At 46.5% G+C, this 12871-nt stretch overlaps 1 pseudogene across 1 annotated transcript in view; it reads right to left on the bottom strand.

Annotated features, from left to right (window-relative positions):
- Nucleotides 1–4985: 4985 nt before the first annotated feature.
- Nucleotides 4986–12871, bottom strand: part of LOC311132020 (protein TANC2-like) — a 182352-nt pseudogene continuing 174466 nt past the window's right edge. Inside the window, exons 25-29 of the transcript in view lie at nucleotides 9892–9983; nucleotides 9466–9612; nucleotides 7511–7611; nucleotides 6405–7299; nucleotides 4986–6257 (exon numbers count right to left, since the gene is read on the bottom strand). The product of the transcript in view is annotated as a protein TANC2-like (transcript). The remainder of the gene's footprint in view (nucleotides 6258–6404; nucleotides 7300–7510; nucleotides 7612–9465; nucleotides 9613–9891; nucleotides 9984–12871) is intronic.

The following is a 12871-nucleotide window of genomic DNA, read 5'->3' as shown; positions in this document are numbered from 1 at the left end:
TTTTGATATTGATTACTGCAGTTGGGTAGACCTTGCAAATTATGCATTTCACTGTACTTGTTTGTGCATGTGACAATAAAACTTGAACTATAGGGAACTAGTGCCACCTTCTAGTTAAACCTAATCAATTCATGACTCATTGTTGTACTGTCCCCACATACAGAGTAGTAGTTTATGCTTGCTTGGCAAGTTGGCATGTAACATTAAATAAGAACTTCCCTGACAATAAAAATGGCAGGATACTATATGCAGCTATTCATATCATTCACCTGAAAGACCAAAGCAAATCAATGACATGCAGGATGTTTTTCAGTTGGTAACCATTTATAAATATGTTATTCTTCAATACATAGGGTTGACTGTACAGATTACAATCAGTTATCATGAGATAAAAACAAATTATCTTTTATTGTTTTTAATTAATATTTTATCACAGCGCTCTGCAAGCTCACATTTACAGACTAAATAACTCTGCTCAGCAAGCAAGCAAATACATTTAAATAAAATATAATAATACAACTAGAACACTTCAGAGTTTTGCATTTTGTCTGGTTGGAGGTTTGAGGGAAAGGATACAGCTTCATTACTCTATCCCAGATGTCTATCCCAGACCAGATGTATATCCCAGATGTCTATCCCAGATGTCTATCCCAGATGTATATCCCAGACCAGATGTATATCCCAGATGTCTATCCCAGATGTCTATCCCAGATGTCTATCCCAGACCAGATGTATATCCCAGATGTCTATCCCAGATGTATATCCCAGATGTCTATCCCAGATGTATATCCCAGATGTATATCCCAGATGTCTATCCCAGACCAGATGTCTATCCCAGATGTCTATCCCAGACCAGATGTATATCCCAGATGTCTATCCCAGATGTATATCCCAGATGTCTATCCCAGACCAGATGTATATCCCAGATGTATATCCCAGACCAGATGTATATCCCAGATGTATATCCCAGACCAGATGTATATCCCAGATGTCTATCCCAGATGTATATCCCAGATGTCTATCCCAGACCAGATGTATATCCCAGATGTCTATCCCAGATGTCTATCCCAGATGTCTATCCCAGACCAGATGTATATCCCAGATGTATATCCCAGACCAGATGTATATCCCAGATGTCTATCCCAGATGTATATCCCAGATGTATATCCCAGACCAGATGTATATCCCAGATGTCTATCCCAGATGTATATCCCAGATGTCTATCCCAGACCAGATGTATATCCCAGATGTATATCCCAGACCAGATGTATATCCCAGATGTATATCCCAGACCAGATGTATATCCCAGATGTCTATCCCAGACGTATATCCCAGATGTCTATCCCAGACGTATATCCCAGATGTCTATCCCAGATGTATATCCCAGACCAGATGTATATCCCAGATGTACAGTGCCTTGCAAAAGTATTCATTCCCCTTGGCGTTTTTCCTATTTTGTTGCATTACAACCTGTAATTTAAATGGATTTTTATTTGGATTTCATGTAATGGACATACACAAAATAGTCCAAATTGGTGAAGTGAAATGAAAAAAATAACTTGTTTCAAAAAATTCAAAATAATTAATAACGGAAAAGTGGTGCGTGCATTTGTATTCACCCCCTTTGCTATGAAGCCCCTAAATAAGATCTGGTGCAACCAATTACCTTCAGAAGTCACATAATTAGTTAAATAAAGTCCACCTGTGTGCAATCTAAGTGTCACATGATCTGAGTATATATACACCTGTTCTGAAAGGCCCCAGAGTCTGCAACACCACTAAGCAAGGGGCACCACCAAGCAAGCGGCACCATGACGACCAAGGAGCTCTCCAAACAGGTCAGGGACAAAGTTGTGGAGAAGTACAGATCAGGGTTAGGTTATAAAAAAATATACAAAACTTTGAACATCCCACGGAGCACCATTAAATCCATTATTTAAAAATGGAAAGAATATGGCACCACAACGAACCTGCAAAGAGAGGGCCGCTCACCAAAACTCACGGACCAGGCAAGGAGGGCATTAATCAGAGAGGCAACAAAGAGACCAAAGATAAACCTGAAGGAGCTGCAAAGCTCCACAACAGAGATTGGAGTATCTGTCCATAGGACCACTTTAAGCAGTACACTCAACAGAGCTGGGCTTTAAGGAAGAGTGGCCAGAAAAAAGGGGGGTGAATAGTTATGCATGCTCAAGTTTTAAATTTTTTTGTCTTATTTCTTGTTTGTTTCACAAGAAAAAATATTTTGCATCTTCAAAGTGGTAGGCAAGTTGTGTAAATCAAATGATACAAACACCCCCAAAATCCATTTTAATTCCAGGTTGTAAGGCAACAAAATAGGAAAAATGCCAAGGGGGGTGAATACTTTCGCAAGCCACTGTATATCCCAGATCCCAGCCCAGATGTATATTCCAGATGTATATCCAAGATGTCTATCACAGATCCCAGACCAGATTCAGGACAATGTGTATACTGTATGTGTTTCTGTTTGAGATCAGGAGAAATAATAAAACATGCATCTGAATATTTACAGCCAACTAATTTACATTTTACAGCCAACTAATTTACATTTTACAGCCAACTAATTTAAATCGAAAGTTGAAAAACAAAACAGCTCAAAAGTCCTTTAAAGTATTTTTTGAAAGAATAGTACAATTCTTCACACATACAGTACGGTCTTACAGTTGTCCAAATGAGCTGTCCTGTGGGTTGGGAACCGTTTGAATCATTTTATTCAGCCATTTGAATAGCAGACAAGATCCAAATGGAAGCTGTCCATGAAGCAACTGACTGAGCATTCAATCTGACTGAAGTACTTTCACACATCCATTGTTTTTATACACTCACCTGGCAAATATAAAAATATGTTAGTCATGAATACAACCTTTGTATTTCTCTCTCCAGGACTTTCCCTTGACACTGAAGTTAAGTGCTTTATCACTGGATTTGGGACCATCTGACTGACTGTCAGTCAATAGGTTCCACACACTGTGATTGAATTGAACAGTAGCTATAAGGATAATTTTCACTCATGGTAAGGATAAAAAAGAACACAAGCCATTTGCGTATGAGATCCGTCTGTCTATGAAGGGATCTGGGGTTGGGTTGAGGGGGATGGCCAGTATATGCAGCCGTTACAATGTGCTATAAAGTCTATACATCTTCAGACATTTAAAAACATTGTTTGCTCTTCATATTGTCATTCATTACTTTGCTTTGTAGATCAGAGTTCCTATGACGATGAGTCATCAGAAATAATCCAGTATCAGCCTGACCTCCATTCATAACCATAAAGTAATAGAAATACAAGTGCACCCTAAGTTAAGAACTTCACAGGCATTTAGTGCAGACATTTATGAATAATAAAAACTTAAAAGGTTAAATCAAAATACCAAAAATATAACATGACAAACATAATATTTAGAAACTCAGAAAATATAATTTGACATGTGAGTAATTCAAAGTTTCTAAATGTTCCTCATTCCCTGTCCTAGTTGATTCTCAAACCATGTTGTTGCTTGACTAGTGGGACTGTCATGGACCGCATTAAGCATGTATTGCCTTTGCTCCCACCTAGTGGTCTTTGTATTGCAGCCTGTGCCCGCACTTCCTGTGCCCGCACTTCCTGTGCCCGCACTTCCTGTGCCCGCACTTCCTGTGCCCGCACTTCCTGTGCCCGCACTTCCTGTGCCCGCACTTCCTGTGCTTGTTATTGCAGAAGAAGTGCCATTCATATGAAATTAATGATTTTGTTGTTTACTACTGTTTAGTGTTCAGTCTAACCACGATGTACTGTTCCATCCACCATCTTCCTTTCCTTTACAGCCCTTCAGTTGGCATCAACTGTAGGTATTAACATTCCTGGTTGTTTTTTTAACACTTACATATCATTATCCGTTTGTGTTACTTTTACAGATATATTGTCACTAGCCTAAACCGGATTAGCCGTTCCTATTGAAATGAATGTAGCTAGCTGCTATCGACATGCTAGCTACTTAGTGTGTGTGTGTTTTGTATGCTGTGCCTTTTCGTGTTGTAGTTTTACACTTCTCATCCTTAAATCGACTAAAGATATCTCTGGCCTAGTTCTTGGAGTGTTTTGGACGAGTTTCAGCTGGCTGTATAGCTGAAAAAACGCTTGATGGGAGCAATGACTTATTGAGGACAGCACAACGACAGAAGGCTAAAAACAGTTAACACAAAGAACACAAAGAAAATAATTATGTTTTTATATGTATTTACATTATATAACTTAATCATAAATAGAATAATTTCTCTAAGCACAGTCACGTTGTTGTAATTTCTGACCCATTTACAGTATTGAACATATTAATATTGTATTACAGAGAGTCTAGCAACCTTGAATATTAATATTGTATTACAGAGAGTCTAGCAACCTTGAATATTAATATTGTATTACAGAGAGTCTAGCAACCTTGAATAAGAGCACAAGTTGTATTTTAGGATAGCAGGTGGTAGATGGATAGAGAATCTACAGGTACAGTAAGGTAAGGGCCCTCAGTTTCACTCTCACCACGGGGAGGAAGTTGTGCCCCCACCTCCCCCTCCCCCTGGAAGTGTTAGGACCTTTGACCCTGTGTTTGATCAGGACTGGCCCTGTCATCACCTTTCAATGTCACAGCTTTCTATTTCTGTAAGTGCAGAGTTGAAGTTTAACAACAAAATAGTACAATCTCTCACATGTCTATGTACTGTATGACTAGACTGCTACCCCCAGTGTTTTAGTATCTATGTACTGTATGACTATACTGCTCTCTGTGTGAGTGGGGCCTGTTGTAGACTGCTCTCTGTGTGAGTGGGGCCTGTTGTAGACTGCTCTCAGTGTGAGTGGGGCTGGACTCTGTCTGTGTATCATGTGTTCTTCATCAATGTCAGACAAGGTCAGCAGCCTTAACTCAACTTCCCCCCTCCCCTCCCTTCCCCCCCTCCCACTCACACGCCCAGTCCGGCTGTGGACTGTACATTCACACATTCGACTCCACGAAAGGTCTCTTTGGTTTGATGGGGGAGGTGGGGCCCTGCCTAGAGTCACGGGAGAGCTGTCGGTACATGTTGTCCTGGTAGGCCTGAGCTACGGGCAGAGTCCTGGCCACCTTCACGTCTGGATAGGTGGGCACCTGGCTCACCCTCTCCAGGATGTCCCCTCCCTCTCCCCCGCCCCGAGAGGTGCCGTTGGCCAGCTTGCCCAGGGAGGACTGCTGCTGCTGGGGGTAGTAGTCCTCCTCCAGCAGTTGTCCGTTCTGGGCATTGTTAGTCTTGTTGTAGTAAGCAATGTTCCCCAGCGAGGTGGGGGGGCTGTAGGACGAGCCCTGCTGGACCAGCTGGCCGGGCGACGTGGGGCTGATGCCAGAGTCCATGGAGGTCATGGCCCAGGGCCGCTGGGAGGAGGGCTGCTGCAGGTACTGAGACTGGTGAGTCCGTGCTGTCTTGTCTATGATGCCCATGAAGGGCGTGGTCCGCGAGCGGGTGCTCTCACCCTGGTACAGCCCCCCACCGCCCCCCTGGGAGGGCGAGTTTGGGGAGATGTCGTCGTTACAGGAATGCTCGTACCCCTCATAGCCCTCGTAGGCCACCTGGAGCGGGATCTCCATCCCCTGGACGGAGGAGGAAGGCCTGAAACCTGGGGCTAGATTACAGCTGGAGCCCCCCGTGGGGATGTTGTTGCTGGAGGGGGAGAAGCGGAGGCCCACGCTCTGGGAGTGGATGAGGGGCCGGGGAGTGGACATGTGCGGTTTGATCTCTGTGGTAGTGGCACTGACGGGCCGCCTCATCATGTGGCCGATCTCTGGCGATCCCAGCTGGCACTGGGGCATGGCACTGTTCTGGCGCTCCAGCTCGTGCTTGTTGCCAGGGTAGTAGGCAGCCGACTGGCTGCGGCTGATCTGGGGGGTCTGGCTGTAGCGGACCCCACCCTGGACCTGGCCCCCACTGCTGGCACGGTAGGCAGAGGAGGGGCGCTGGGGTAGCTCGTCCTTCATCAGGCCCTCTATGACCCCTCCTCGGCCCCCGTGCTGACAGAGGGCCCCAGCTGAGAGGCTGGACAGGGGCATGGAGCGACCATCCAGGGAGGGCTGGTACATCAACCGGCTCTGGTTCTCCATCGGCAAGTCCGTGGAGGCCCCCTGGTAGCGCATGGGGTGGCCCATCTGGCCGTATGCGTTGCTGGGCTGGTTGGTGCGAACAATCTGGGCCATGGATGGCTGGAGGCGCAGGCCCTGGGCCTGGGCCTGGTGGTGCTGTTGGGCGTGGTGGTGCAGGGAGTCCTGGTGGTGCTGGGAGGCTTGGTGGTGCAGTTGGGCATGGTGGTGCTGTTGGGAGACCTGGTGGTGCAGTTGGGCCTGGTGCTGCTGGTGGGTTTGGAGGCTGTCGTGGTGCAGGGAGGCCTGGTGGTGCAGGGAAGGCTGTGAGCTCAGCTGGAAGGACCTCTGGCTGCTCATCTTAGACAAGGGAGGCTGCTCCTGCTGGTAGTGCACCGGAGACCCTGACTGGGACCTGTACAGACACACACTCTCCACTGGGGGACTGGCTCTGTACTGGCTCTGTACCCCACCCCGACGCAGGGGGGAGAGCGGGGGGCTCTGGTATCCGTGGTCCATCCCCTGCCCCCCTCCTCCATTGCCACCCATGGGCGGGGGGCTGAAGCGGTAGGTGGTCTGGTGCACCGGGGAGGTCTGCGGAGGGCTGTGTCGGTAGTGGGAGTTGTGGTGCGTGGGAGAGAGGGAGGGGGGCGACGGCGGCTGGTAGTTCTGGATGCCGGGGGAGGACATGGAGGTGGGGCTGGGGTGGCCGTAGTCATAAGGCTGGCCCATGGGGGAGCCCCCTGACAGGTAGGCCTGGTCCTGGTGATGGTAGGGATGGTGGTTGGTCGGAGAAAGAGGGGGGCTCTGGATGATAGGCAGGCTGGAGGGGTTGGAGCAGGGCTCCCTCTCGAGGGCCAGACCCATAGAACCCATACTCCCAATAGACATGGCCTCCTGCTCCAGATAGTCCTCATCCTCAAACAGATCCTGGACCGGCTCCATGTCCTCCAGCCGAGGCTCCGGGGGAGGGGGGAGCTCCAGGGGGAGGGGGAGGGAGGACAGGGACATCCCCTCCCCCTCGTCTGGGGGAGGCGAGGGGGGAGGAGATGGGGGAGGCTCCAGCTTCTGTGCGTCCTCCTCCTCCTGGGTAAGCTGTCGACACTCCTCCTCTACTCGCTGCAGGAGGCGCTGGATCTCAGGGTGGTTGGGGCTCTGCTTCATGGCTTCATTCAGGTCCTCCAAGGCCTCAGGGAACTGCCTGCAGAGACAGGCAGGAGGGGTAAAATGCAACAGGGTTGGAAGTGAGGTAAGGTTTGTATTCTTACATGAAGTGTTTTTTAATTATTGTATTTATTTAAAAAAACGCTGCTATGAAAATGTATAAACTAATGAAAAAACAAATGGTCACAAAGAAAGGAGGAAAATGGTATGATGAGAGACTGAGAGCAGGGATGTAAATAGACGTGTACCTGCTGCTACGCTTGGCGCGGGCTCTGGCATAGTACGCTTCATATGATTTTGGTTTCAATTCAAGCGCCTTCGTAGCAAACTCCTCAGCCATCCCAAAGTCCTGAATGTAATAACAAGTGATCCATGAGTCAGATACTGAAAACAATAGAGGTAATATCCAGTACTGTTACTACTATGTATTACTCTGGAATGCATTTATTGATAAAATACTATATATGGTTGTGTCTCAAATGGCACCATATTCTCTATATAGTGCACTGCTTTTGATCAGAGTCTTATGGGTGCAGGTCAAAAGTAGTGCACTACAGTGGGGGAAAAAAGTATTTAGTCAGCCACCAATTGTGCAAGTTCTCCCACTTAAAAAGATGAGAGAGGCCTGTAATTTTCATCATAGGTACACTTCAACTATGACAGACAAAATGAGAAAAAAAAATCCAGAAAATCACATTGTAGGAATTTATTTGCAAATTATGGTGGAAAATAAGTATTTGGTCAATAACAAAAGTCTCTCAATACTTTGTTATATACCCTTTGTTGGAATTGACACAGGTCAAATGTTTTCTGTAAGTCTTCACAAGGTTTTCACACACTGTTGCTGGTATTTTGGCCCATTCCTCCATGCAGATCTCCTCTAGAGCAGTGATGTTTTGGGGCTGTCGCTGGGCAACACGGACTTTCAACTCCCTCCAAAGATTTTCTATGGGGTTGAGATCTGGAGACTGGCTAGGCCACTCCAGGACCTTGAAATGCTTCTTACGAAGCCACTCCTTCGTTGCCCGGGCGGTGTGTTTGGGATCATTGTCATGCTGAAAGACCCAGCCACGTTTCATCTTCAATGCCCTTGCTGATGGAAGGAGGTTTTCACTCAAAATCTCACGATACATGGCCCCATTCATTCTTTCCTTTACAAGGATCAGTCGTCCTGGTCCCTTTGCAGAAAAACAGCCCCAAAGCATGATGTTTCCACCCCCATGCTTCACAGTAGGTATGGTGTTCTTTGGATGCAACTCAGCATTCTTTGTCCTCCAAACACGACGAGTTGAGTTTTTACCAAAAAGTTCTATTTTGGTTTCATCTGACCATATGACATTCTCCCAATCCTCTTCTGGATCATCCAAATGCACTCTAGCAAACTTCAGACGGGCCTGGACATGTACTGGCTTAAGCAGGGGGACACATCTGGCACTGCAGGATTTAAGTCCCTGGCGGCGTAGTGTGTTACTGATGGTAGGCTTTGTTACTTTGGTCCCAGCTCTCTGCAGGTCATTCACTAGGTCCCCCCGTGTGGTTCTGGGATTTTTGCTCACCGTTCTTGTGATCATTTTGACCCCACAGGGTGAGATCTTGCGTGGAGCCCCAGATCGAGGGAGATTATCAGTGGTCTTGTATGTCTTCCATTTCCTAATAATTGCTCCCACAGTTGATTTCTTCAAACCAAGCTGCTTACCTATTGCAGATTCAGTCTTCCCAGCCTGGTGCAGGTCTACAATTTTGTTTCTGGTGTCCTTTGACAGCTCTTTGGTCTTGGCCATAGTGGAGTTTGGAGTGTGACTGTTTGAGGTTGTGGAAAGGTGTCTTTTATACTGATAACAAGTTCAAACAGGTGCCATTAATACAGGTAACGAGGCGAGGACAGAGGAGCCTCTTAAAGAAGAAGTTACAGTTCTGTGAGAGCCAGAAATCTTGCTTGTTTGTAGGTGACCAAATACTTATTTTCCACCATAATTTGCTAATAAATTCATAAAAAATCCTACAATGTGATTTTCTGGATTTTTTTCCTCAATTTGTCTGTCATAGTTGACGTGTACCTATGATGAAAATTACAGGCCTCTCTCATCTTTTTAAGTGGGAGAACTTGCACAATTGGTGGCTGACTAAATACTTTTTCCCCCACTGTATATAGGGAATAGGGTGCCATTTGGGATGGATCCATGGTCAGAGCCCACCAACTCACGTTCAGTTTCCTCCGACATCGGGACAGATTTAGTAAGATGGACACTTTGAGCTCCCTGAAGGTCTTGAGGTCCTCACTGAAGCCTTCGCGGGGGAACTTTTTGATGGCATACTGATAGCACTGCGCTGCCTCCTTCACTTTCCTTTTCTGTCGAACACACCGACACACACAACATGTTACTCGTACAACACAGAAAACATCAAGCTCTTAATGACCCCCCCAAAAAAAGCTGTAAACACTTGAGGATAAATACAAAAGTGTCAAAAGTGTAGACAAAAGCATCACACAGATAGTTTGATTAGATCACATGTTCTTTCTTGGATGTGTATATATATATATATTTTTTTTTTTTCTTATATATATGAATATTTTCCAACAACAGCTGACAGTCCTTCCTCAGATTAGGGTAGGGCCTCCTGATCTCACCTTATAGAAGCTGTCTCCCTCCTCAATCAGCTTGCTCAGTAGGATGATCATGATGTCGGGTTTGGAGGTAGCCATGGCCCACGTGGCTGGACCTGAACAACACGATGAGAAAGCAGGGAACCATAAAGGAATGTTGTTTTGGAGTCACAGTAAACACGCAACAATAACAAGTGACAACAACAACCAACAAAGTGGCAGGAATGACAGAGACAGACAGATGTCTGTCCTCTGCAGAGAACATTAAGCTATTCTCTCTCTAACATCTATTGATCTAGGTACAGGAGTGCACTGTTGGGACAAAATCCCAGCCTTATCAATCAATAGCCACAAACCAAAAGGGTAGAAATATGATATATCAAAACACTAAAATTATGCGGCTGGTAAAGGCTGAGTCACTCCCAATCTAACTAATTGTCTTACGTCAGGTGGTGTCACTCCTACGCGACGCTCATCCCTCAACTGACAGTCAGTGCAGGCAGAATCATCGCACTATCTAACAATTAATCTAACTAGGATAACTTATCATACAGTATCTCTCTGCAATAGCAACACTTGAAACACGTTTACACAGAGATTGGAGAGACGAGGACAAGGTGGGTGGGCTTCTTGCATGAGGACAAGTTGGGTGGGCTTCTAGCATGAGACCAAGGTGGGTGGGCTTCTAGCATGAGGACAAGGTGGGTGGGCTTCTAGCATGAGGACAAGGTGGGTGGGCTTCTAGCATGAGACCAAGGTGGGTGGGCTTCTAGCATGAGACCAAGGTGGGTGGGCTTCTAGCATGAGGACAAGGTGGGTGGGCTTCTAGCATGAGACCAAGGTGGGTGGGCTTCTAGCATGAGACCAAGGTGGGTGGGCTTCTAGCATGAGGACAAGGTGGGTGGGCTTCTAGCATGAGGACAAGGTGGGTGGGCTTCTAGCATGAGACCAAGGTGGGTGGGCTTCTAGCATGAGACCAAGGTGGGTGGGCTTCTAGCATGAGGACAAGGTGGGTGGGCTTCTAGCATGAGACCAGGTGGGTGGGCTTCTAGCATGAGACCAAGGTTGTTAGAAGCCCACCAAGGTTGGTGGGCTTCTAATTAATTAATTAGAAGCCCACTAGCATGAGGACAAGGTGGGTGGGCTTCTAGCATGAGGACAAGATGGGTGGGCTTCTAGCATGAGACCAAGGTGGGTGGGCTTCTACCATGAGGACAAGGTGGGTGGGCTTCTAGCATGAGACCAAGGTGGGTGGGCTTCTAGCATGATAAGACACATACAGTGTAGTGTGCTAGAGGTTGGGTATGCTGTCATAACACATCATAACAAACTGGAATGTGCTAGAGGTTGGGTATGCGGTCATAACACATCATAACCAACTGGAATGTGCTAGAGGTTGGGGATGCGGTCAAAACACATCATAACCAACTGGAATGTGCTAGAGGTTGGGTATGCTGTCATAACACATCATAACCAACTGGAATGTGCTAGAGGTTGGGTATGCTGTCATAACACATCATAACCAATTGGAATGTGAACGTCTCCCTCTGAATAAAACCAGTCCAAGTTATAGTTATCTCTGTCAGGCTGGGATTCAATCTGATTGCAGGTTATAGGCATTGCGGCTTTTAAAGGCAATTTACGATTGAGCCGACATATCCAGCATTTACCATGAACAGGATCTCCACGAAAGCGGGAACATTGCCTTTAAAAGCCTATGCCTATAACCCGTGATCAGATTGAATCCTGGCCTCAGAGTTAATAGTAATACCTGAGTGTTATTTCTCAGGATGGGGGTTGTAGATGAGGGTTGTAGATGGGGGTTGTAGATGGGGAGTTGTAGATGGGGAGTTGTAGATGGGGGTTGTAAATGGGGAGTTGTAGATGGGGGTTGTAGGGGGGGGGGGGGGGTTATGAGCAAGGAAGGGAGCGAGTGTTAGAGGGGAGATCAGTGGGCCAGAGTAATCAAAGAAGAAAAAACAGAAAAAGGTGAGTGGGAGAGAAGAGAAAGAGAAAAAGTTGGATGATGAAGAGTGAGAGAAGGAAGAGAAAAAAGCAGCAGTGAAAAGCACGGATAAGTGCCCCAGAGAAAAGAAAAAACACACTGCCAGCTCTAACAACGACCTGTCTCAGAGATCAAAGACAGACAGACAGAGAGAGATACTGAGAGAGAGAGAGAGAGAGAGAGAGACAGACAGACAGAGAGAGATACTGAGAGACAGAGACAGAGACAGAGAGAGACAGAGAGAGACAGAGAGAGAGAGAGAGAGAGAGAGAGAGAGAGAGAGAGAGAGAGAGAGAGAGAGAGACAGACAGACAGACAGACAGACAGACAGACAGACAGACAGACAGACAGACAGACAGACAGACAGACAGACAGACAGACAGACAGACAGACAGACAGACAGACAGACAGACAGACAGACAGACAGAGAGAGAGAGAGAGAGAGAGAGAGAGAGAGAGGGAGCAGAGAGAGACAACAAGAAAAAGACTACAGGAGGTAACAGCAGAACAACACAAAGATCTACAGGTCTGAGGAGTGACTAGCCAGAGAGAACCGAGAAAGACAACAGGGGGTGACAGAAGAACAACACAGAGATCTACAGATCTGATGAGTGAATAGCCAGAGAGGACAGAGAAAGACTACAGGGGGATGACAGCAGAACAACACAGAGATCTACAGATCTGAGGAGTGACTAGCCAGAGAGAACAGAGAAAGACTACAGGGGGATGACAGCAGAACAACACAGATATCTACAGATCTGAGGAGTGACTAGCCAGAGAAAACAGAGAAAGACTACAGGGGGATGACAGAAGAACAACACAGAGATCTACAGGTCTGAGGAGTGAATAGCCAGAGAAAACAGAGAAAGACTACAGGGGGTAACAGCAGAACAACACAGAGATCTACAGATCTGAGGAGTGACTAGCCAGAGAGAACAGAGAAAGACTAGAGAGAGAGAGAGAGAGAGAGAGAGAGAGAGAGAGAGAGAGAGAGAGAGA

The sequence above is a fragment of the Coregonus lavaretus genome (genome assembly GCF_964263955.1).
Source record: "Coregonus lavaretus genome assembly, chromosome: 1".
Taxonomy (NCBI): Eukaryota; Metazoa; Chordata; class Actinopteri; order Salmoniformes; family Salmonidae; genus Coregonus; species Coregonus lavaretus.
This window is presented reverse-complemented; position numbering and strand designations above follow the sequence as displayed.